Source organism: Macaca thibetana, chromosome 4, assembly GCF_024542745.1.
Source record: "Macaca thibetana thibetana isolate TM-01 chromosome 4, ASM2454274v1, whole genome shotgun sequence".
Classification (NCBI taxonomy): domain Eukaryota; kingdom Metazoa; phylum Chordata; class Mammalia; order Primates; family Cercopithecidae; genus Macaca; species Macaca thibetana.
In genome coordinates this window covers 122,580,166-122,603,437 of record NC_065581.1, presented here as the reverse complement: position 1 = coordinate 122,603,437, position 23,272 = coordinate 122,580,166, and the positions used below count along the sequence as shown (strand labels likewise).

General features: G+C 42.4%; 1 long non-coding RNA gene across 1 annotated transcript in view; it reads right to left on the bottom strand.

Moving 5' to 3' along the window:
* Positions 1-5,303: 5,303 nt before the first annotated feature.
* LOC126952649 (uncharacterized) overlaps positions 5,304-23,272 on the bottom strand; it is a 103,654-nt gene continuing 85,685 nt past the window's right edge. The window contains exon 3 of the long non-coding RNA XR_007724986.1: positions 5,304-7,640. This is a non-coding gene — a long non-coding RNA (uncharacterized LOC126952649). The remainder of the gene's footprint in view (positions 7,641-23,272) is intronic.

Genomic DNA, 23,272 nt, shown 5'->3' with positions numbered 1-23,272 from the left:
GCATTGTTTTTATATCTATGTTCACCATGTGAGATTGCTAATTAGTTTTCTTTACTAAAATTTTATTGTTTTGCATGCCTACTCTTTTTTTACCCTGAGTTTCATTTTACTTCTTAAATTATGACTTTTCTATTGCTAGTGACTCATTCTCTTACCTTTTGTCTTTTTTTAATCCCCCTTCTTGAATACTGATTCACCTATGTAGACTTTAAGTTAGTATTATCTTCTCTAGGACTACCACAATGTTTTAAAGTACCTTTGCCTTCTAGCTTTTACTTTCACTTATGAGAAATCTTGCTGCAAGTCTAATTGCTATTGATTTACAGGCAATCTGTTCCTTTGCTCAAGTTGTTGGTTTTTAAGATTCATTTTTTGTCTTTGGTGTTCTGCAATCTCCTTATAATGCATCTGGGATACTCAAGAACAAATCTGAGGATCATGTCCTTTCTTAATTCTAGAAAATTATCACGCATTATTTTTTAAAATATTGTCACATCTACACTAATTCTCTTCTTGTTCTCTGCAATTATTTTGGATGTATATTGAATTTTTCTCCACAGTCTTCCATGCCCCTTATACTGTCTTTAATATGTTTTTTATTCTATTTGTGCTGCTTTTCTGAGCACTTAGACCAGATTCATCTTCCAGCATACGATTTTTCTCTTTAGCTATGTCTAATCTATTGCTTAACCAATTTATTAAGTGTGTTAATTTTGATAACTATGTTTTTTATTTCCAGAATATCTACTTTCTCTTTTCCAAGTCCACATTACTGTTGCCCCATCTTTCATTTTATTTTGTTTCTTCTTGTATGTCTTAAACAGTTTGATTACTATTTTACAGAGCTACTTTTATCATTGCAAACCCTTGGGAATTTTTTTACTATTTCAAATGTTTGTTCTTTATTGTTGTACTTGCTCTTCCTTTTCAGATAGGTCACTTTCCTGTATGCTTTGAATTTTTTTTTATTGTGAGCTTCTCTTCAGGAAGGTGTGTGTGTGTTTGTGTGTATGTTTTTATTGGAGTCCCACGTGCCTTGGTTGGTGGAGATTTTTCTAGTGAGAGATTTTATATTAGCTTTTATGTGGTACTTTAGGCATTTTACTACTCTGGGACCAAATTTCATATTCACATCCTTGTTGTGGGTTAAATTGTGTCCTCTAAAATGATGTGTTCAATTCATAACCCCTAGAGCTAGTGGATGTGACCTTATTTGGAAACAGGGTCTTTGCAGATGTAATCAAGTTAAGATAAGGTCATATTGGATTGGGGTGAGCCCTAAACCCAATGACTGATGTCTTTATAAGAGGAGGGAAGGGAGCTGTTAAAACAGAGAGAGAGAGAAAGAGAGAGAGAGAGACAGTGAAGAATGCCGTGTGACAATGGAATTAGGAACTGGAGTGATGCCGCTGCAAGACAAGGATCACCAAGAATTGCCAGCCACCACCAGAAGCCAGGAAAGAGGCACAGGACAGAGTCTCCCTTGGGGTCTCTAGAAGGAACAAACCCTACCAATACTTTGATTTCAGACTTTTGGCCTCCAGCACTGTGGCAGAATAAATTGCTGTTGTTTTAAGATACCTAGTTTGTGGTGCTTTGTCATGGCACCCTAGGAAACTAAGACAATCCTGGCTTGGTATTTCCTGTGAGGGCATTAAAATTTCATTTGTTTGTCTTTAGAACTTTTATCTGGGTTAGGTATCCCTTGGCATTGGTGTAGACACTCACTGCTTTGATTTTGAAATCCCACTTGAGGGTTTCCTTTTTTCCTAAGGCTGGCTTTTTACAGTATTATAATTTTGTTTTAAATATTTGATCCAACACAGATAACTGTATCTAAAAGGAAAGTTATCTGCGTTAACTCTATCCACTATATTTCTAGACCCTGAAACCTAATTCTCATTTATGGGCAAGGAAAGGAAATTACAATAGCCTGCTCTGTACAATAGGAAATTACAATAGCCTGCTCTCTACAATAGCCATACCATGTGCTGTGGGCACAAAAAGGCAGAGATATGTGGAAAGTAGGAAGTGTGGAAGGGTGCCCGGTATCTCACCAAACTCTCCCAGGCCTTCAAGTATTTTCATATTTGAGAAAGCATAAGCTTCTTTGTGTAACCTGAAAGTCCCTGCCTATGTCCTGTCTCATCTCTCGCCACCCCCTCCTTTTCTTAAACCATCACCCAGGCCCAGGAACATGCTTCTTTCCTCAAATGGACTATTATTTATTTCACTCTCTCGCTGCACATGTAAATTTCTTCTTCCCAGAACATTCCTGTTCCTTTCTGGCATCCAAATCCTACATGTTCTTTAGGCCTTCTCTGGATGAGAGAAGCCCCACTAGTTACTAAATAAACAGTGGGTGAGAGGAAGCAAGACTGAAAGCAGGATCCCAGAAAGGACATGATGTGAACCGAGCTAGGATTTGGGGATGGAGAGGAATAGATTTACTTAAGTGGGAAGAGTCACTGAGTTCCTATTATTAAGCAAGTGGGAGTTATCTGGTCAACAGGTATCTCATAGGTATTTTTGGCTTTATTTTTCTTACCAGATCAGAACTTCCTTAAGGTCAGTAACATTATGGAAAAACATTTTTATCTTACATAGGGCCTATCCCAGGACATTGCAATAAACCTAATAAAGTTGTCTGAGGGGATAAAAATATAAATTAATGAACATATATTCATTGAAAATATATTTTCCATATCTTCAAGTATAATAGATATGGTCTGAGTCTCAATTTTAATAAGTCTCATTGTGGGTTTGTTTTATTTTATATTTGGTGAGGGCTGGGATTTTGTGTTTTCTTGAGAATGGTTGGTGGAATTTATTTTATAATACTGTGGTTATGTCTTCTGTTTTAATCTTTTATTTTTCTAGTGCTTTTGTGTCTTGATGTGAGTCCTCAGAGAAAGAGCCTTGCTCATTCTATGTACCACAGAGGGCTTAGCATATTTTTGGCACTCATTAAATGTTAACATCAACAAGAGGATCATGAAGAATGATTACACAAGAGGGAAGTAAACAGAAAGGCAAGAGTTGGCAAGCGTCAAATAGATACACCCACTTCTTCCCCCAAACTCATGATTATACAAGGTATTTATTTTCTCAGCATCTTTAACTCATTCGCTTCTGGATACAAGTACAGAGCAGAACAGATTGCAAAACTCGTTTTTCTATAGAATTGATCAGGAATTCAAATATTTTTTTCACTGCAGCAGCTATTCCAAAACTTATAAAACAAGGTTTACTCTTTTGAAACCTCCAAGGTTAGCAGTATCCGTGTTGGCAGGAGTGGTACATACAGCTCCAGTTTTCCTTTTTCCCCAATAGTGAAAGGACTCCAGTGTGAAGGAAGCTCTTTGGTGCCAAAGGACTATGGTTCCTAACTCCTGTCTATAGCAAAACCAGGGAAATAGATTTTTTTTAAAAAAGCAAAATCCAGCTACCACACACCTTGTATCCATCACGAGTTCTGGCTGGATCAGCTGCTTTTTGATTCTGATTATTAAGTCTTTCCAAAAAAATTTATATGTCAGCAGAAGTGAGAGAAATAAAGGAAGCATTTTTACTTGGCAAGAGTGAAACTTTTCGTTGGCCAAAAAATATGTGAATGAAGTAAGCTTTTAAGAGCTTATGGGTTCTTTGTCAATATGAACCTAATAAATTAAAATTGGAAATACTTTCTGCCATCCCCCCAACATCTCATCAATCACCAATGTACTTCATCTCCCTCCCTCCCTTCCCACCTCAGATTCAGTAAAGGAAGACAGCTGGCAAGCTCTGGAGGCTCAGTTAAAACAGGTCATATTATTAGTAAAGAAACAGGGGGCTTGCTACAGGAATTCTGAAACGCTAGCATCAGGTTTACTTTTTAAATGTGCAAAAGAAAGAGGAACGTTTTAAAGAGAGACAGAAAGAAACTTTGGAATCTTCAAAGTTGGCGTTTGTTGGTATCACAGCTAAGTGTTAAAACAAAAGCCCCAAAGACATGGAAATGAGAAGAATGAATTAAATATTGTCCTCACATCTTCATCCTTCACTTTTAATGGCATATAGCCCCACTCAGGTAGAAAACCAGATCTTTGAGGATAAATATCAAAAACCTTTTACTAGGTAAAATTTGCACTACAGTTAAATCACAAAACTATTTTTCCCCCATATACCTCCTTAGTCTACAATGTTATTAATGCATTTAAGTCAAGTGTAAATGTAGTATAGACTGAGGCTTTGACTGTCTTCTTCCTTGTTTTTTAAAATGGAAAAGAAGAATGAAAGGGTGTTTTCATTTGCATCATTTGGACATTAAGCAATAAGCCTTCAACTCATGAAACAGAACATTATAAAAAATATTTTGCCCTATTCCTCACTGTTCCCCAGTGCTTTACACTAGCTTTGGAGCACTCTTTGAAGGTCTCTAGGCATTTGATTTATAGCCTCTTCCCTTTCTTTTTCCTAGCTGTCCTGTCCATGAAAACTCAGAGCAAGAAAAGAGGATACAAGGGCTGAAGAACGGCCAGGGACATACTCACTAGAGGGGATCAGGAACGAGTTGTGTTCAGGCAATATTAGAAGATCTCGGCGAGAACAATTGTGACACAGGCTACAATTAGTAGCGGGGTTCTAGTGAAGGCATAGCAGGAGTGAGAGGAGATCTTCCTTGTGAACACAGAGCTTAGTCATAGGAATGGGCTGTGCAGAAGGATTTTGCCTCCTGAGAAAATAGATGGCTTTTAATGAAAAGGGAACTGGATTACTCAGTGCCAAGGAGAGCTTTGCATGGGGTCATCCAGCAGTTTAATTCACATTCTGGTTATCTGTCAAGGAGCCCCTGGAAAGAATTTGGGATCCTGTTGGTCAGCACTTGGCCCTTCAGATCAAAGGTTTGGGAATGTTGTTTAGTCCTAAGCCCTACTAAATGTAGTACCTGGGCTGCTTAAATGTCTTACGTGTGGATTCATCCATGCCTGGAGAAAGATCAAGTCTTCAGAAAAGAAGAGCCATGGCAGGGTCATTTGGAATATGGGCTAGATAGAGACCTAGAAAGGAGTTGGGGGCTGACACCAGCTTCCTTCCAGGAATTCATCAGGAACATCATTTTTCGTGCTTAGATAGCAAGTTTTCCTAGTGCTTTTACTTATAAATCCATTTGCCTAAAGTCTTATCTAAAGAGTTGACTTTACTATCTAAGATCTAATTATTTGTCCTTTGTATTCAAGTATTTTCTGTCATGCCATTTTATTTGTATATTAATTAAATGACACAGATAACTCAAAATAGAAGTCACACCCTATTTCTAAAGAAGATACACAATTTAATCTATTTTCTGTAAGAGAAAAAGAAATCTACATAGTCAAGTGGGCTACAGGGTAACTTTCATTTGCACCTCCAAATCCACACTCTAACATGCTCTCTGCCCCAGGAAGCTGACCTGTAAGAAACAAACAAAGGAATCCACTGACCATCGCTTCCAGTTTGGTTCTACAATGGGAGGCACTAACAGGAGATCAAAGGGCGGGAGGGATATGAAAAGGGGGTTGCCAGGGCTTGGTCTTGTGCTTCTCCTTGAATCCCTACAATCTTACAGGTTGTTTTCTCCATATGGCTCTTGTTCCAAGTTCCTCTCTTTGTCCCTTCAGGGCTAGACATAGTAACAGAAACCTTTTTGCCTTCCTAAACCCTTCTTCTATCTTTGTAAATTGATCTGTCCCAGATTTGGTTCCAAAGAAGCAGACTCTGAGATGGAGATTTGTGGGCATGAGGGTTATTAAGGAGTGCTCTCAGGATCTAAACCTGCAGGAGGGAAGGGGAGGGAGAAAGATAGGGCAGAGGAAGAGGCTGGGTAAGCCCAAAGTGACTGGGAGCCTGAAGCTGGGACGCACCTTCAGAGTTGCTTCACAGAGGCAAAGGGTAAGGCCTTTATAGTCTTGTGCTGACAAGTTGGGTGCAGGGTGCCCCTGGAATAGAGCATGAAATTGGGTGAGGTGACTGTCTTCAGCCTATGGGGACTAGGTTCTTCAGTCTTGATGGGAAGTTTGAGCAGTGCAGTTTCCATGACAACTCAGCTCTTGTGCTGCATGGATCCACTTTCTTCTGCATGTTAAGGAGCAGCTCCTCTAGGATCACAGCTGGCCTCTTTTCTTAGGGAAATCTTCCTGTTTTACTTTACAGTCCAGATTTCCTGTCCCTTTTTGGTACCTCTGCTGGTCTACTTGGCTGGTGGAATGACCTAGTTTCTCACTCCCAAGGAGTCCCATCACCATGCCTTTATTAGGTGGAGGCTGTTGCATTTATCCATCTATTACAAAAAAAAAAAAAAAATGGGCAAGGGAATTCTAAGGGACACCCAGGCAAGTTAGCTGGGGGCCTCTCTGTGGCCTTGTGTCAGCAGTCTCAGCTTCTTCTGAAGAATGGGATTGATTATCGCTCATGGTACAGTGATTCCTATTCTTGCCTGCTGGTCTCTTGGCCTGAGGAGCCTGATGCTTCCAGGTGGCAGCCTTAACCTCATGTTCAATTGGATGCTTGTTGTATTCCCTGATGGAAGCACATCTCCTTTGGGCACCAGGGCCTCTAAACTCACAGAGCCTAGGCACAAGTTCCCTACAGGGTCAATTGTATTGATGGTAAGTGAGGCCATTGCTGCTACCACTCCTTAGCTCCCACATATTTTACCTCTTGGAGACACAGCGTCATACAATGATTGTTTATTTAGCATGTATATTACACCCAGGAGAATCTGGTGGTGACATTACCTTGCAAGGATGGGGCACCATTCTCCTGGGTGTAATACACATGCTAAATAAACCCCTGATGACATTAGCTTGCAATGATGTGGCCCCTCCACTATGCCTTCAACAGGCCTTTCCATCACTCTGTTAGTATGGCAGCTTCTAGATGGTGCAGGATGTGATGGGACTAGCAGAGTTTGTTCCACTCATGCATCTCCTTTCTTGTAAAGTGGGTCACTTGGTTTGATGGGATGTTATGTGAGATGCCATGTTGGTGGATCACTAACTCTCTAAGCCTTTAGATACTGGTGCCAGCTGAGGCTCTGCAGGCAAGAACAGTAAATCCAACCCAGAAACATGAATTAATTCATACCAAAATGAATCAATGACCTTTCCAGGGTAGAAGATATTCAACTTTCCACCACATGACTGGTTGGTCTCAAGGGCTAATACCATACCTGGGCAGGGATGAGGGTCATCCTTGGTTTCTGTTGCTGGAAGGTTGAATATTTGTCAGCCCTGGTGCCTGGGTCAGTATTGCGGAGTGGGAGGGCATATTGCTGGATCCATGCATAGTCCCCACTCTTGCCACCAGGGCTATGCCATTCATGCACCGTTGTTTGAACACTGACATCTAATGGCAGAGGCTGACCAAAGTCAACTGGCCACATATTCTCTTGTGTCTATTGGTGATTTAGTAGGATGTTCTTTTGTAGCGGATGTTCCATAGTGACCATTAACATGTAATAAAAGGATCTCCACACCTCCTTCCTGTTTCCATAAATCCATTCACAACTCTCTTACCCAGACCTGCTTCATCCCGATTTTCCAATATTTCTTGATCAAATGGTTAAGCAATTTTATTGTTCATGAATTCATACATATTCTCATCGGGTGATGATATTGGGACTAAGAGAGGAAGGGAGACAATGAGGAAGCAAGAAGAGAAAAAAGTTGAAATATTGGTTAGTCATTTTACAAGAACACTTGAACAATCAGAAAGCTGTGGCAGGTAAGAATTGCATATTCCTGTTTAGTTTCTACTAATGCCTCTGAAGACTCTAAAGGCAAAATATTTTGTTTCAAATCTGAAATATTTGGCAGGACAGTAATGCTGATATTTAAGGTACTTCAAATAAGAATTATTTGATGCATTTATGGATCATCTTTTCTAACATTTCTAGCAAATTAAAAACTGGAAGATAAGAAACAGCTTTCAGAATGAAACAAGTAATTCTAAATAAATGTGTATGAATTCAAGAAGAAAATAATGTTATCTGTGGTATCTCCAAGATAAATAATAATAGTTTTTTTATGTATATGAAATGCTAAAGTAGAGGAGGAGAAAGAAAGGGAGGTGCCTTGGGAATGTGCAAAACTTTCACTCATGCTAAGCACATCGAAACCATCCCCCTTCAGCTCACATTTTAAAGGAAATAGGATATAGGGAATTACTGTATCCTTCCCAGGTCCAAACATTTTGAACAACTTGGCATTTTCTCTACAATGGCTCCCCTGATGGTTTTAGTGTTTTCCAGTACAAATCATAGCTTCACCCCATTATAAAGCAAACACTTTATATATCCATTATATAAAGCTTTATTCCCTGGTATAAAACAAAAACTCTATACAATAGAAACAAAAGGTTAATGTCCTTTTGATCATTTATTACTTCACATTTTTAATAACTTTTGGTTGAATGCTTCACAGAATGCTAGGCTCTGAGTATATCTGGATGAGCAACACAAGGTGTCTGAGTCCAAATATAATAGAGTATCATATTTGTAATGATAAGACAAGTAAATGGGCTCATAGAAACAAATATCAGGGATATTTGTTCCAGTCTGATGGGAGTATAAGAATGAGGTCACAGACTTGACATTTAAACCGAGACCTGGAAAGTATTTAGGATAAAGACTAGATAAAAGTGTTAGCCATGGTGGATGAAAGCCAGGGAAGAAATAGTTGCAGAACTCTAACACAGGTTTGTAGAGGCATCAAGAACAGGTAACAAAAGGTACAGAGACTATCCCAAGGCTAGTAGGAAGTCACTGAAGGGTTTCAAGCGTTTCAAGCACTTCTTCCCTCCCTTCCTCTCTCCCTCATTCCCTTCATCCAGTCTTTCTTTTTTTCCCCCCCTTTTTATTGAAAAAGATGACACTGACTGCCCTATCAAAAATGGAAGAAAAGGGTAAATTCAATAACATTTTTAAGGTGGACTCAGTAGAACTTGGCCACAAGAAATATTGAGTTAAGAGGTAAGAATAAAGGATAAAACCCAGGTTTTTCAGTTCATCTATGAGAAGACAGTGATCTCACTGATTTTGACTCTTCTCAAAATTTGAGTGATCTCACTCAAACTAAAATTTGCAGCAGAGAAGGTGGAGAAGGTTCCCTCTCTGTTCACTTATCCATCATATCATATATATATATGATAAGAACGCTTTTGTTTATGTTTTTATCCTCAGAGCCTAGTCACAGATCTCATTTCAAAAATCTTGAATTGCCTTGGAGCCTGTGATGGATAATTTTATGTGTCAATTTGACTTGGATTAAAGATGCCAAGATAGCTGGTGAGACACTATTTTTAAATGTATCTGTGAGGGCTGTTTCAGGGAGAGATTAACATTTGAATCAGTATGCTGTATAAAGAAGATCCACCTTCACCAATGTGGAAGGGCATCATTCAATCTGTTCACGGCCCAGATAGAACAAAAACACAAAAATGGAGGATGGGCTAGTTTGCACCCTCTCTCTCCCTGAGCAGGGAGATACTTGCATTACATCTTAGTGACCACTAGAGAACATGCACTTCAAAAGAATATCCCCACTAAATCATCAATAAACAGAGAAAAATAATTTGGCCAGTTGACATTGACCAGTCTCTGCCATTAGATGCCAGGGTTCAAACAACAGTTCCTGAATGGCACAGCCCTGGTAGTAGGAGTGGAGGCTGTGCATGGATTTAGCAATATTCACTCCCACTGCTCAACAGTGACACAGGTACTGGTGCTGACAAATATTCAACCTTCTAGCAACAGAGGCCAGTGAGGACACTCATCCCCACTCAGGTATGGTATTAACCCTTGAAACCAACCAGCCACATGGTGGAAAGCCAGCCACATTGAATATTTTCTACCCTGGAAAGGTAATTGATTCATTTTGGTGGGAAATGATTTGTGTTTCATGATTCATGTTTTACTCATCTTCTCCTGAGACATCAGCACCTGGTTCTGAGGCCTTTGGATTTAGCTTGGGGATTACACCATCTGACCCCACCCCTTCAGACTCCGACCAAGACTTATACCATTGACTCCCCTGATTCTCAGGCTTTTAGACTCAAAATGAATTACATCACCAGCTTTCCTGGTTCTTTAGTTTGCAAATAGCAGATCACTGGGCTTCTAGGCCTCTATAATTGCATGAACCAGTTCCCATAATAAACACACAAATATGTATCTCTCCATATATCTTATTGGTTCTCTTTCTCTGAGAACCCTGATTTATAAGTGTAATTTTCAAGTGATGGCAGGGAGTAGTGGTTTTTCATGCACCAAATCCATTCAGTTGATAACTTATTTTCCCACGCAATATGAGTTTAGGTTAACCTAAAGAAAAAAACAAAACAAAACAAAATACAAGAACCAAATAAACACTGCCCTGGATCCACACCAGCCCTATAAAACTAAATGACTTCCTTTAATTTTGATGTGCTCCGGGATTCAGTCCTGGATATTATTCTCCTAATTATCTACACTCATATCCATCTGATCCAATCCCATCACTTTAAATACCATCTACACTTTGACAATTCCTAAACATATATATCCAACTCCAATTTCTCTGCTGAATCCCAGATTTTCATATTCCCTGTAATTAGTATCTCTACTTTGATGTTTGGTAGACATCTTAAACTTAGCATATACAAAACTGAGCTATCTTTTGCTGCTATTACAGAATACCTGAGACTGGGTAATTTACAATGAACAGAAATTTATTGACTTACAGTTCTGCAGGCTGGAAAGGCCAAGACTGAAGAGTTGGCATCTGGTGAGGGCTTTCTTGCCACACCATCCCATTGCAAGAAGCAAAAGGGCAAAAGATGGCCCATTTCTGAAAGCCTTCTTATCAAGGCATTAAATCCACCTCTTAAATATCTCACCTCTTCATGCCATTACAATAGCAATTAAATTTCAACATGAATTTTGGAAGGGACATTCACACCCTACTCTATCTGAAGTCTGCTCCATCTCTAGCCATCCACTTTCTTAGGACAAAAACTTCCACATCCCATATTCAATCACCTCAAAACCTGTTGGCTCTGCCTTCAGAAAATATCCAGACTGTATTTCCCACTACCTCTTCTGCTATCAGCCTGGTCTGAGTCACCATCATATCTCACCTGGATTCCTGAAATTGCTTTCCAATGAGTCTTCTCATTTTCCTCCTGCACCCTACAATTCATGCTCAACAGAGAAATTCCTTTTGAAAACAGAAGTCATGTTAGTTACATCACTCCTCTGTTTAAAACACATCGATGGTTTCTAACTCATTCAAAGTAGAACCCTAACAGGTTCCAAATGATCAGATATACAATTGGATAACTCCCTGAGTTATCCAATTCTTCAAGCCTTTGCTCAAACATGAATTTTTCAGTGAATCCTTCATTGACAATTCCATTTAAAATTGCCACTCCTCTTCCTCAGACACTTCAGATCAGAGGTCACCATTCCCCAACCCCCACCTTTGTTCTACAATTTGCTTTGTTTTGTTTTTGATAGCACTTATCTCCCACCAAAACAAACCTTGAGTTAGGGTTCTCAGAGAAACACAACCAATAAGATATACGGAGATAAAAACTACATAATTCACTTGCACATTATGTTCATTGTGTATTGTCTTTCTTCTGTCACTAAAATATAAACTCCATGAGAGCAGGGATCTTTGTATGTTTTGTTTTTTGATATATTGTAAGAACTTCAAACAGTTCTAATAGATAACAGGTGTTCAAAAATGTCTGTTGAATGAATTCATGAATGCCTTCTTTCTTTTAATGAGGTCCTGCGGCTAGTGGTATACTATATTACTGTTCACAAAAATTCAGTGTCTGCTCACCTTCTAAAGAACATAGTCATCACCCTATGACTTTTTTTTCATCCAATAAAATGTAAGTGGGAAGAAATCTGTGTTATATGTGTTCAGAAGCTTTAAGGACCAGAATGTGATTTAGCACACTCTCTTTTCCCTACCCCTGTATTATGAAAGCATGTGTGGAGATGGGGCCTCCACCATCCTGAATTCCCGAGGGCCTGTAATGAGGAGAATCATCTTGCCAAACTGTGATGCACATGTAGCTTAATGACAAATGAAATTTGATATTATGGCCTATCCTGACTAATATATAATCAAAGTCTGGGGTCTTCATACTCAAGTTAAATATCATCAGGTAGTTGGAATTAATTGCACTTTATGAACATTCATGTTTATCATGCTCTCCAATTAAGGTAGAACGTCTGAGAGTCACAATTAGGCCTTTCAGATGCAATGTAGGAAACAGAAGGCATTATATGGTTTCATTGTCTCTTGAAACACCAAGGTATGGGGAGACTCCATGATGCTAGAGGAACTGCAGTTATGGTTGTCTTCCCAAGGTAGCACACACACAGCAACTAGGAAGAAGGTGGATCAGATGGGAAGGAGGACAGTCACAGTGTAAGTGAACCTTGCCTAGATGGGGATCCATGTGTCATCAAGTCAATCAAGTCTCTTCTCAATGACACTGTTAACCTCTTTGCAGAGCATCATTCACCTGTCCATGTTTCCCACCATAGATATAAAAGAGGGACACTGAGTCTACAAAAAGACACAAATGGCTAGTGTCTTCATTTCTTTGAAGGCAATGTAGAGGTTCTTAAAGACCAGGAAAAGTTAAACTCAGTAAGCTCAGCACCAGGGAAACCATTTGGGTCTGGATGGCTGGAGCTCCAGACCAATTGCCTCTAACTGTGGGCAATAGTACCTAATTATCCTAATGATTGGTGCAAATGTTTTAATTTTTAATGCATGCTGTGAGGTGAAAAATTCAGCAATCATGCAATATGATAAGTGGTTGAAAAATATAAATTGCCATGGAAGCCACAGGAGGGTCAACCCATCTATACTTCCTGGTTTCATTAAAAAATTAAAGATCCAGATTTCTGATCTGAATCCAGCCATAATGTAACCACAGGTTCATCTTGGGAATCCACAGCCATAATGCTTTGGGAATTCTTGTCAAAACCTTTGCTTAATTTTTTAACCCAAAATTCTTGATGATAGAATGTGACCAGTATTCTAATAAAAAAGTATTCCAGAAATTTAATTCAATGTATCTGGAAATTGTGCAAGATTCAGAGGAAAGGGCCGGTGTCCAGAAATATTCTACTTAGAAGCCTATAACATTATCAGCAGTCATGCACTTCCATTTCTGCCCATGGATGTCAGATGGATATTCACTGTGCCATCCAGCAGTTAGGGGAAGGCTGTAATCCTTCTGTTTGTAGCTAAGTAGCTAAGTTTCCACTCTCTTCCTCTGACCATTCTCATCCTTCCCCTTGCCACTTCTCCAAAGGTCCAGTGAATGCCCAGGGCAGGAGACATTGGAGTCATTGTGAGAAAGGGGAAAGGGATGCACACCCAAGTTTACTTCTCTGCCCACCTCAGGCTTGACCTGAGAGGTGCAGCTGGCACTGTTCCCTATTAAAGAGGAGCAAACCCCAAATTGGCACAGGTTTCTGTCACACTCCTCTGACCAGGCATCTCTAATTGTATAGTGTGGGTGAGAATGGGGATTCCCCAGAGCAGTATCCTAATAAGGCACTGTCCCAACCATTCTCCCATCATTGATCCAACATTTGTGAAATGTTATTGGATAATTGCAACATTACTAAGATGCAAAGACTTTGGAGCACATGTTTCTGCCTCAAGGTTAAACAACAGGTTTGGGAAGGGTTATAGGCCAATAACCAATATGGTTTGGTTCTGTGTCTTCACCCAAATCTCATCTCTAATTGTAATTCCAATGTATCAAGGGAGGGACTTGTTGGTAGGTGATTGGATCATGGGGGCAGTTTCCCTCATGCTGTTCTCATGATGGAATTCATAGTTTATTAAGTGTGTGGCTCTTCCACTTCACTCTTCTCATCACAGCCCCTCCCATCACAGGCCTAGACGCCAAGAAGGAAAAAATGGTTTTGTGGACTGGGCCTGAGGCCCTGCTGCTCTGTGCAGCCTCGGAACTTGGTGCCCTGTATCCCAGCCTCTCCAGCTCCAAGCATTGCTAAAAGGTGCCAACATACAGCTCAAGTTCTTACTTCAGAGGGTGCCAGACCCAAACCTTTGTGGATTCTACGTGGTGTTGGGCCTGTGGATGTGCAGAAGACAAGAGTTGAAAATTGAGAGTCTCTGCCTAGATTTCAGAGGATGTATGGAAATGCCTGGACATCCAGGCAGAATTCTGCTACAGGGGTGGGCTGCATAAGACTGTGGGAGCCCACCCCTTGCATCAGTGTGCCCAAGATGTGAGACATGGAATAAAAAGAGATTTTGGAGCTTTATGATTTAATGAATGTCCCTCTGGATTTTGGTCATGCATAAGGCCTGTGGCCCCTTTGTTTTGGTCAATTTCTCCCATTTGGAACAGGAACATTTATCCAATGCCTATACCCCTATTGTATCTTGGACATAACTGGCTTGTTTTTTATTTCACAGGCTCATAGGCAGAAAGGACTTGCCTTATCTCAGATGAGACTTTGGACTTGGACTTCTGAGTTAATGCTGGAATGACCTAAGGCTTTCGGGGACTGTTGGGAAAGCATAATTGGTATTGAAATGTGAAAAGGGCATGAGATTTGGGAGAGGCCAGGGGTTGAATAATATGGCTTGGCTCTGTATCCCCACCCAAATCTCATCTCAAATTGTAACCCCCATGTGTCAAGGGAGGGAACTGGTGGGAGTTGATTGCATCATGGGGGCAGTTTCCCCCATGCTGTTCTTGTAATAGAATTCTCACGTGATCTGGTCATTTGATAAATGTGTGGCTCTTCCCCTTTGCCCTTCTCTGCCTCCTTACACCTTGTGAAGAGGTGCCTGCTCCCCTGTCACCTTCAGCCATGATTGTAAGTTTCCTGAGGCCTCCTCAGCCATGCAAAACTATGAGTCAGTTAAACCTCCTTACTTTATAAATTACCCTGTCTCAGAGAGCATGTTTACGGCAGTGTGAAGACAGGCTAATATAACAACTTACCTACAATACATGTAAGAAATTGAGCAAAGGGCACACCTGTATTTCAAGGGTAATATATGGTGGTTCCCAGGGGCTGTGAGCATGGAGAAATAAGTGACCTCCCTAAAACAAGGTAGAATTGGGGTGGGTCATCTTAGGACACACCACTTTTTCTCACCACAATCCTGGTTATGAAATAATGTAACAACCTCAAATTGACTGGCACCTTCAACATCCCAATGGGAGTATTTTCTATATAATAGAAAATATATAAGATATATTTTCTATATAATAGAATCCTACATATTTTCTATCCTCACTGGATGACTCACTTCCAGCATCTGAAACCACATATTTTTCTGGGGCATAGGGAAGGGCAGGAATATGTTTGCCTCTTGCTGGAGCCAGGGCTCACTGAACATGGAGCATGGCCACACATCTTTGGACTCTAACCCCAAAGAGGAACCCAGAGCTTATGCTAGATATATAAGCACACTGCTCAGGGAAACCAAAAAAAAGTGAAACTTAAGCTTTGTGTCTAAATCTGCCTGGGATTTAAACTATGAAGTAATCACTTCTAGAGTTACTTTTGTTTTGTTTTGTTTTTTTGAGACAGAATACCACTCTGCTATTAAGGCTGAAGTGTAGTGGTGCAATCTTGACACTGCAACCTCTGTCTCCCAAATTTAAGTGATTATTGGGGCTCAGCCTCCTGAGAAGCTGGGATTACTGGCATGTGCCACCACACCCACCTAATTTTTGTATTTTTAGTAGAAATGGGGTTTTGCCATGTTGCCCAGACTGGTCTCTGAAAGATTCTCCCCAAGCCTGAAAGTTTGAAGGGATGAGTAACTTCTCCCTCTCAAGTCCAGTCCCAAGGCACAAGGCTACTTGAGCCAGCAGCGTGCGTCAACAAGATAGCAGAAGCAGAAAGAGAGCCAGCCAGAAGACACCTACCCTGGCCAGAAGACATGTACCTCTGAAGATCAAGAACGAGTCCATGTGGGTACTATGTAGCAGTCATGTCAGACTGGAACACTTCCTGTTTCCAGGAGACCATAAAACCCCTTCCCCATCCTCATTTGGTACTGAGCCATTTTAGGCCTCAGCCTGCCTGTACCCAGGTGCTCATTAAAACAGCATGTTGTTCCACATCACCTCATGTTGTCTGTTGATATGCTCTCAGGATTCGAACTGATACAAGAACCTTACATCTGGTGCCAAAACCCAAGAGGGGCTTATGTCTGCGTTCCCTGTGGACACATCCCTCCAGCCCAGAGAGCAGGCCACAGTGGCCAGACAAAGGAAGCTCCTCAGCCGCCAGTCGCCTTTCTGTGCATGCACATCAGTCACTGAATTCGCCTACTCATAAGTCTCCCCGGTGCCCAGTTAACAGGGGAGAATCTGCACAGCATCTCTTGGTTTCTCTAGTCCAAAAGTTCAACATTGGTCCAAGAAGGCTCCAGTGTGTGCCAGCTCACTGATCATCTGGTCTTAGGGGGACGCTGTAAGCCATTTGATCCCGTTCCAGGAACAAAAAAGGCAGCAGTGATGATTGCTCCTTTTATTGTCTCCCTCTGGCTATCTGGGACCGTCTCCTTTTTCCCTGTTCTCCCAAGCCTGCCCTCCGTTATGGGAAACTCCCAGTCCTCCATTCCAAAAAACAGTCCTCTAGGCTGCCTCATAAACAACCTGCAAACCTTAGTCCTCAGGCAAGATATCCGCCCTAAGTGCCTTGCCTTTTTGCAATTTAGTTTGTCCACAATGAGTCCAAATGGACCACAGATGGAACATTCGACTTTACATTTTTAAGGACTTAAGCAATTATTGCCGATGAATGGAGAAATCGGGAGAAATTCCTTATGCCCAGGCCTTTTTGCACTCAGATCACAACCTGACTTCTGCAATTCTTTCTCACCTGTTCAAATCCTTCTCCTCAATTCTCTCCACCCTGATCACCTTTCTTCTCCCAGTCCTACCTCTTTTTCCTCGTTAGATCCAGCAGACTGCTGTCTACCCCTCCCAGACCCTCCCTCTCACTCTCAACTTTCCCCTTTACCCCCACAAGCCTCCTCTTTATGTTCTCAGCTGCGATCTTCTCAGCTGCCATCTTCCCAGCTGCCACCTTCCCAGTCAACTGTATCAACTTCTTCTCCTACAACCGTCCCCTCCTCAGAACAATTTTAGTATTGCCTGTACCCATTCTCCTCCCCCACAGCCCTCTCCTGAGGCTTGTAAACCCATCCCGCCATCTTACTCCTGTATCTATCCTCCACTGCCTGTTAACTCAAACCCCATTCCCTCTTCAAAGTCTCAGCAGGAACCACTTCCACGTTCTTCCTTCTCTCCCACCCATACTCACTCAGGCTCCATCTTTGGCCCATGCCCCACTCTTCCTTCAGTGCCTGTGCCAGAGTGCCCCCTTCAGGAAGTAGCAGGAACTGAAAGTATTGTTAGAGTTCATATTCCCTTCTCCCTCACTGATCTCTCTCAAATTAACAAAAGACTTGGTTCATTTCCAGAAGACCCTACCTCTTATATTCGGGAGTTTCAGTACCTTACCCAGTCTTATGAACTAACTAGGCATGAGCTCTACATTATCCTCACTTCGGCCCTCACCCTAGAAGATCGGGACCATATCTGGACCCCAACTCAGGTGCGTGCTAACACAATTCATCACCAAGCTCCTGCCCAACCTACTGGGGCAGAGAGAATCCATAACCAGGACCCCTACTGGGATTATCAAGATGGGGCCCCTGGACGCCAACATCAAGACCACATGATTATGTGTCTCCTTGCAGGACTCAAAAAGGGTGCCCATAAAGCAGTAAACTATGAAAAACTTTCAGAAATCACCCAACGTCCTGACAAAAACCCAGCCCCTTTTCTCTCTCATTTACCTGAAGCCATGAGAAAGTATACCAACCTAAACTCAGCCAGCCCAGAAGGAACCACTATCTTAAACCTGCGGTTCATCTCCCAATCCACCCTCAATAGTCGGTGTAAGCTTCAGAAGCTTGACGACGGCCCTCAGACCTCACAATGAGACCTTCTTAATTTAGACTTCAAAGTCTTTAAAAATCGTGATGAAGAAAGTAAAAGACAAAAACAGGCAGAGTTTCAAATGCTTGCCTCCGCCATCAGGGGCCCTGCAGGCCCATGGGGCTGCAGCTCCACACAGGAACCTCCTAGGAATCCATCTCCACCTGGCACCTGCTTCAAGTGCAGCAATGAAGGCCACTATCCCAGACAATGCCCAAACCCAGGTAAGCCTGCCAGGCCATGCCCCCTCTGAGGAGGACCCCGTTGAAAGTCAGACTATGAGTGACCCCTTCAAGGACCACCCCATCCCTTCCCAAGTCAGCCAAAACCTCCTACTCGGATCCCATTGGCTTTGCCGCTGAAGACTCATGGTGCCCTGGAACAGATGCACTGGCAAATACCATCGCTTCATCCGAGCCAGGGGTAACCCTGATGGTGGCAGGTAGGCCAGTTTTTGTTGTTGTTGTTCTTGTTGTTCTTGTTGTTTTAATTAATACGAGGGCAACCTACTCTGCTTCACCTAATTTTTCAGGACTGACCAAGTCCTCCCAGGTCTCTTTTGTAGGCCTTGATGGATAAGTCTCCAAACCCCGAGCCAACCCTCCACTTTTTTTCTCCCTGCACACCTTTTCCTTCACTCACTCTTTCTTAGTCCTGCCTTCACGCCCAACTCCGCTTCTAGGCAGAGACATCCTTTCAAAACTCCAAACTACTCTCCACTTCCACATTCCCTATAGTACCCAATGCACCCACCCAGTCCCCTCTGGTACTTCTAACTTTCTTCTACTCCTCCAACCTTCCACCCTAAACCATGCAACTTTTCCTTATTCCCCATCCATAGTTAACCCCATTGTTTAGGATACTTCACACCCTCAGTTGCAGAACACCACACCCCTGTCTGCATTACCCTTCAAGAGCCCACCAGTTCCTATCACCGAAGCAGGATCCCATCCCTTAAGCAGCTCTCATAGGCCTAAAGCCTATCATTTCTTGCCTCCTCGCCAGTCACCTACTCTGCCCAACAAACTCCCCTTTTAACACACCCTCTCTAACTGTAAAAAAGCCAGATGGAACTTATTGCTTTGTCCAGGACCTCAGACTCACTAGCCAAGCTGTACTCCCAGTATGTTCAGTAGTTCCTAACCCATATACTTTACTTTCCGCAATTCCCTTCAATGCCACCCCTTTTTCTGTTCTAAACATAAAGGATGCTCTTTTTCACAATTCCTTTACACCCTGATTCCCAAAACCTCTTTGCCTTTACTTAGGAAAACGCTGACACCTACCTTTCACGTCGGCTCACCTGGAGTGTACTACCTCACGGTTTCAGAGGCAACCCCCACCTTTTTGGACAGGCCCTTGCTCACGACCTCTGTACCTTATCCCTAAAGCCATCCACTCTCCCTCAATGTGAATGATCTGCTCCTGTGTAGCCCCCCTCTCCAAGACACTGCAATGTCTATACTATCTCTTCCTTTTAAACTTTTTGGCAGAATGGGGGTATTGGGTCTCCCCTAAGAAAACACAAATATGCACCCCCTCAGTCACCTATCTAGGCCTAGCTCTTACCCTGTGAACCCGAGGGCTCACAACCAACTGCATATCCCTCCTCCAGTCCCTCCTGCCTCCACAAACTAAGCAAGAAATTATCTCTTTTCTAGGACTAGTGGGATATTTTAGGCTCTGGGTTCCCTCCTTCAGTCTACTTGCCAAACCGTTTAACCAAGCAGCTAAAGGCTCTCTCTCTGAGCCTTCAAACCCCGCACAGCCTATTACCCAACCTTTCCATCTACTCCAGAAAGCTCTCACCTCAGCTCCTGTCCTCACTCTCCCAGAGTTCACCAAACTTTTCTCCCTCTATCCTGATGAATGGTGTGGAATTGAACTAGGTGTCCTGACCCAGTCTTAAGGGACCCACCCTCCAGGTTGTTGCCTACCTCTCTAAACGGCTTCAAGCCACAGTTCTCAGATGGCCTGCCTTCCTCTGAGCATTGGCAGCAGCCGCTGTCCTCACCCTTGGAAGCCTAAAACTATCTCTCCATGCAAACCTAACAGTTTATTCAACCCATAACATCAAAGACATGCTAGCTCACCACAGTGTACTGTCTCATCTCTGCCCCACAGCTCCTCCAACTGTATGTTCTATTCATAGAGACTTCCCACATCACCATGCTAACCAGGTCCCGTCTAAACCCGGCCACGCTTTGTCCCTGTCCTTGTTCTCTCCTCCTTACTCCTCAGAAGAAAAGGAGGACTTCCGAGCCCAAAACCTTCAAAAGCAAGGACCATGGTATGTCAAGGAAGGGTTCTTCGTTCGTCCTCACTCTCAAACAATCTATCCTCTAAAGCCTCCACAACTCTTTCCATGTGAGGTACAAACCTCTCCTGCAACTTCTCCGCCCTATCCTCACTTGTCCTCACCTTTCCAGCTGTGTTCGAGAGATTACCCAATCCTGCTCTCTCTGCCACACAGTATCACTCCAGGGTTCCCTCTGACTGCCGCCTTTTCATACCCACCAAGCCCAGGGCCAGGTACCGAGGCAAGATTGGCAAATAGACTTCACTCACATGCTGCCCGATAAATTGCTCCACTATCTTCTAGTCTGTGTCTGTACTTTCTCCACACGGGTAGAAGCATTCCCAACAACTTCAGAAGGTTCAAATGTCATCACACAAACTCTCATCATGTATATAATTCCCCGTTTCGGACTCCCAACATCCATCCAGTCTGAAAACGAGCCAACCTTCATCAACCAAATTACCTATGGTGTCTCTACATCCTTAGGTATAAAATGGGTTCTCCGCACACCCTACAGGCCTCAATCTTCAGGCAAAGTTGAAAAATTAACTCTGTCCTTAAAGCCCAACTCAGCAAGCTAGCTCTAGAAACCTGCTAGTCTTGGACAAAAATATCTCCCGTTCACCCTCATAAGACTCCACACAACACCAAAAGAACCCTCTTTTTGTAGTCCCTTTGAAATCATGTAAGGCCGAACTTTTGTTTTAGGGCCTCCATCCTTACCAAACTCTGAGTCACTCATGAATTACCTCCACTCCTTAATCCAGACATGGTCTTTCATTCATGAAGCAGCAGATGAGACCATGCCTCTTCCTGTCGACAGATCCTTGTCCTCTCAACATAACTGTTTTGCAGGCACAGATGTGTTTATCTGCCAACCCAACCCTCACCAATAGCTACAACCGAAGTGGCCAGGCCCCTACACTGTGATACTCAGCATGCCAACTACAGTGAGAGTCCAAGGACTCCTCCACTGGGTCCATCACACCAGGGTCAAGCTCACCCCCAAGGCTACTCCTTCCTCTAAAACATTAACAGTGGGCAACACCCTCAGAGTCCCTGTATTTAAGAACCTAAACAAAGAAAAATGATCCTTAAAGGTAGAAGGAAGCCAAAGATGGCAAGAGGATGAACGACCTCCGCAACAGATCATTGAATATTATGGTCGTGCCACTTGGGCTGAGGATGGTTCATGGGGTTATTGTACTCCCATATACTTGCTAAATAGAATAATTAGACTACGGGTGGTTCTAGAGATAATCGCTAACCAAACCACCTCAGCCCTGGAAATGCCCACACAACAACAAAACCAAATGCATGCAGCAATGTGTCAAAACAGGCTAGCATTACACTGTTTATTAGCAGAAGAAAGTGGAGTGTGTGGTAAGTTTAAAATCTTTCATTGCTGTCTTAACATAGACGATAACAGAAAAGCAGTTCTAGAAATCACTTCAAACATCAGAAAAGTAACCCATGTACCAGTCCAAACCTGGAAGGGATGGGACCCAACAAATCTTCTAGAAGGTGGTTCTCTAATTTAGGAGGATTTAAAACACTGGTAAGGACAGTAACCTTCATCACTGAGCTTCTCCTGTTTCTCCCTTGTGTTATCCCACTGATAATAAAAGCCATTAAAATTCTTGTTGAAACTACAGTTAACTGCCATACAATCGAGACGATGCTCCTGCTACAACGACATGATGGATACCAACCCGTCTCTCACAAATACACCACAAATTAAGTTTCTTCTTTTTCCAAGACGTCCATGCCTCCCCCTGTGTCACGACTGAAGTAATTATTGAGAAATCACCCCCTTTCCCTTTTTTCTATAACCAATAGACAGGAATGAAAGATTCTCCCTGGGGCCTGAAAGCTTAAAGAGATGAGTAACTCCTCCCTTCTCAGGCCCAGTCCCAAGGTGCAAGGCTACTTGAGCCAGCAACGTGAGTCGGCAAGATAGCAGAAGCAGGAAGAGAGCCGGCCAGAAGACACCTACCCTGGCCGAGAGACACGTACCCCTGAAGATTGAGAAAGAAGCCATCTGGGTACTACGTAGCAGTCACGTCAGACTGGGACACTTCCTGTTCCAGGAGACCATAAAACCCCTGCCCCATCCTCATTTGGTGCCAACACCATTTTAGGCCTCAGTCTGTCTGCACCCAGGCGTTCATAAAAACAGCCTCCTGTTGTCTGTTGGTGCGCTCCAGGGGTTCGGACCAATACAAGAACCATATAGTCTCAAACTCCTGGCTTCAAGTGATCTGTCGCCTTCACCTCCCAAAGTGCTGGGATTATAGGTATGAGCCACTGCACCCAACCTAGAGCTACTTTTGAATTCATCCAACCTTATAATCACTTCAGGGGGTGTCTGGGGAGATCTCCCTTTACTCTTTTTCTTGTATTCATTTCTAGACTGTGGAACATTTTTCTCACACATATACAGTAGCTGATGGGGAATTTCTGAAGCTTCAAGATATACTCTTCTCACACCATGTTTTTTATTTTAAAAGAACACACTTATTCAAGTGTTATTTATTAAAAATACTTTATCAAAATCTTCCATTTGCTTTATAGGACTTTGTACATATTCTCTCAGGGAGAGAGTTCTCCAGTGTTCTCCAGTATCTAAGAGATATATCTATGGGTAAATGTAGAAGAATCTGTGGTAACTGTCATGCTGCCTTGTTTGAGGGTCATCTGTAAGACAGGGTGCTGAGAGAACACTACTACACACGCACACACAACACACCAACACACACACAGGGTGATTTAAGGATCATGCAGCCTTTTAGTATGTAATCCCACTTCTAAATTCAAAGCATATGGCTAAGTTCTGATTTTTAAACAATAGCCAATTTGTATGCTTGTTGTGAGCAAAACTGGTTTGACTTAACTTGACTTTTCCGGGCTGAAAACTTCTCAGTTGCCGCCATCAAT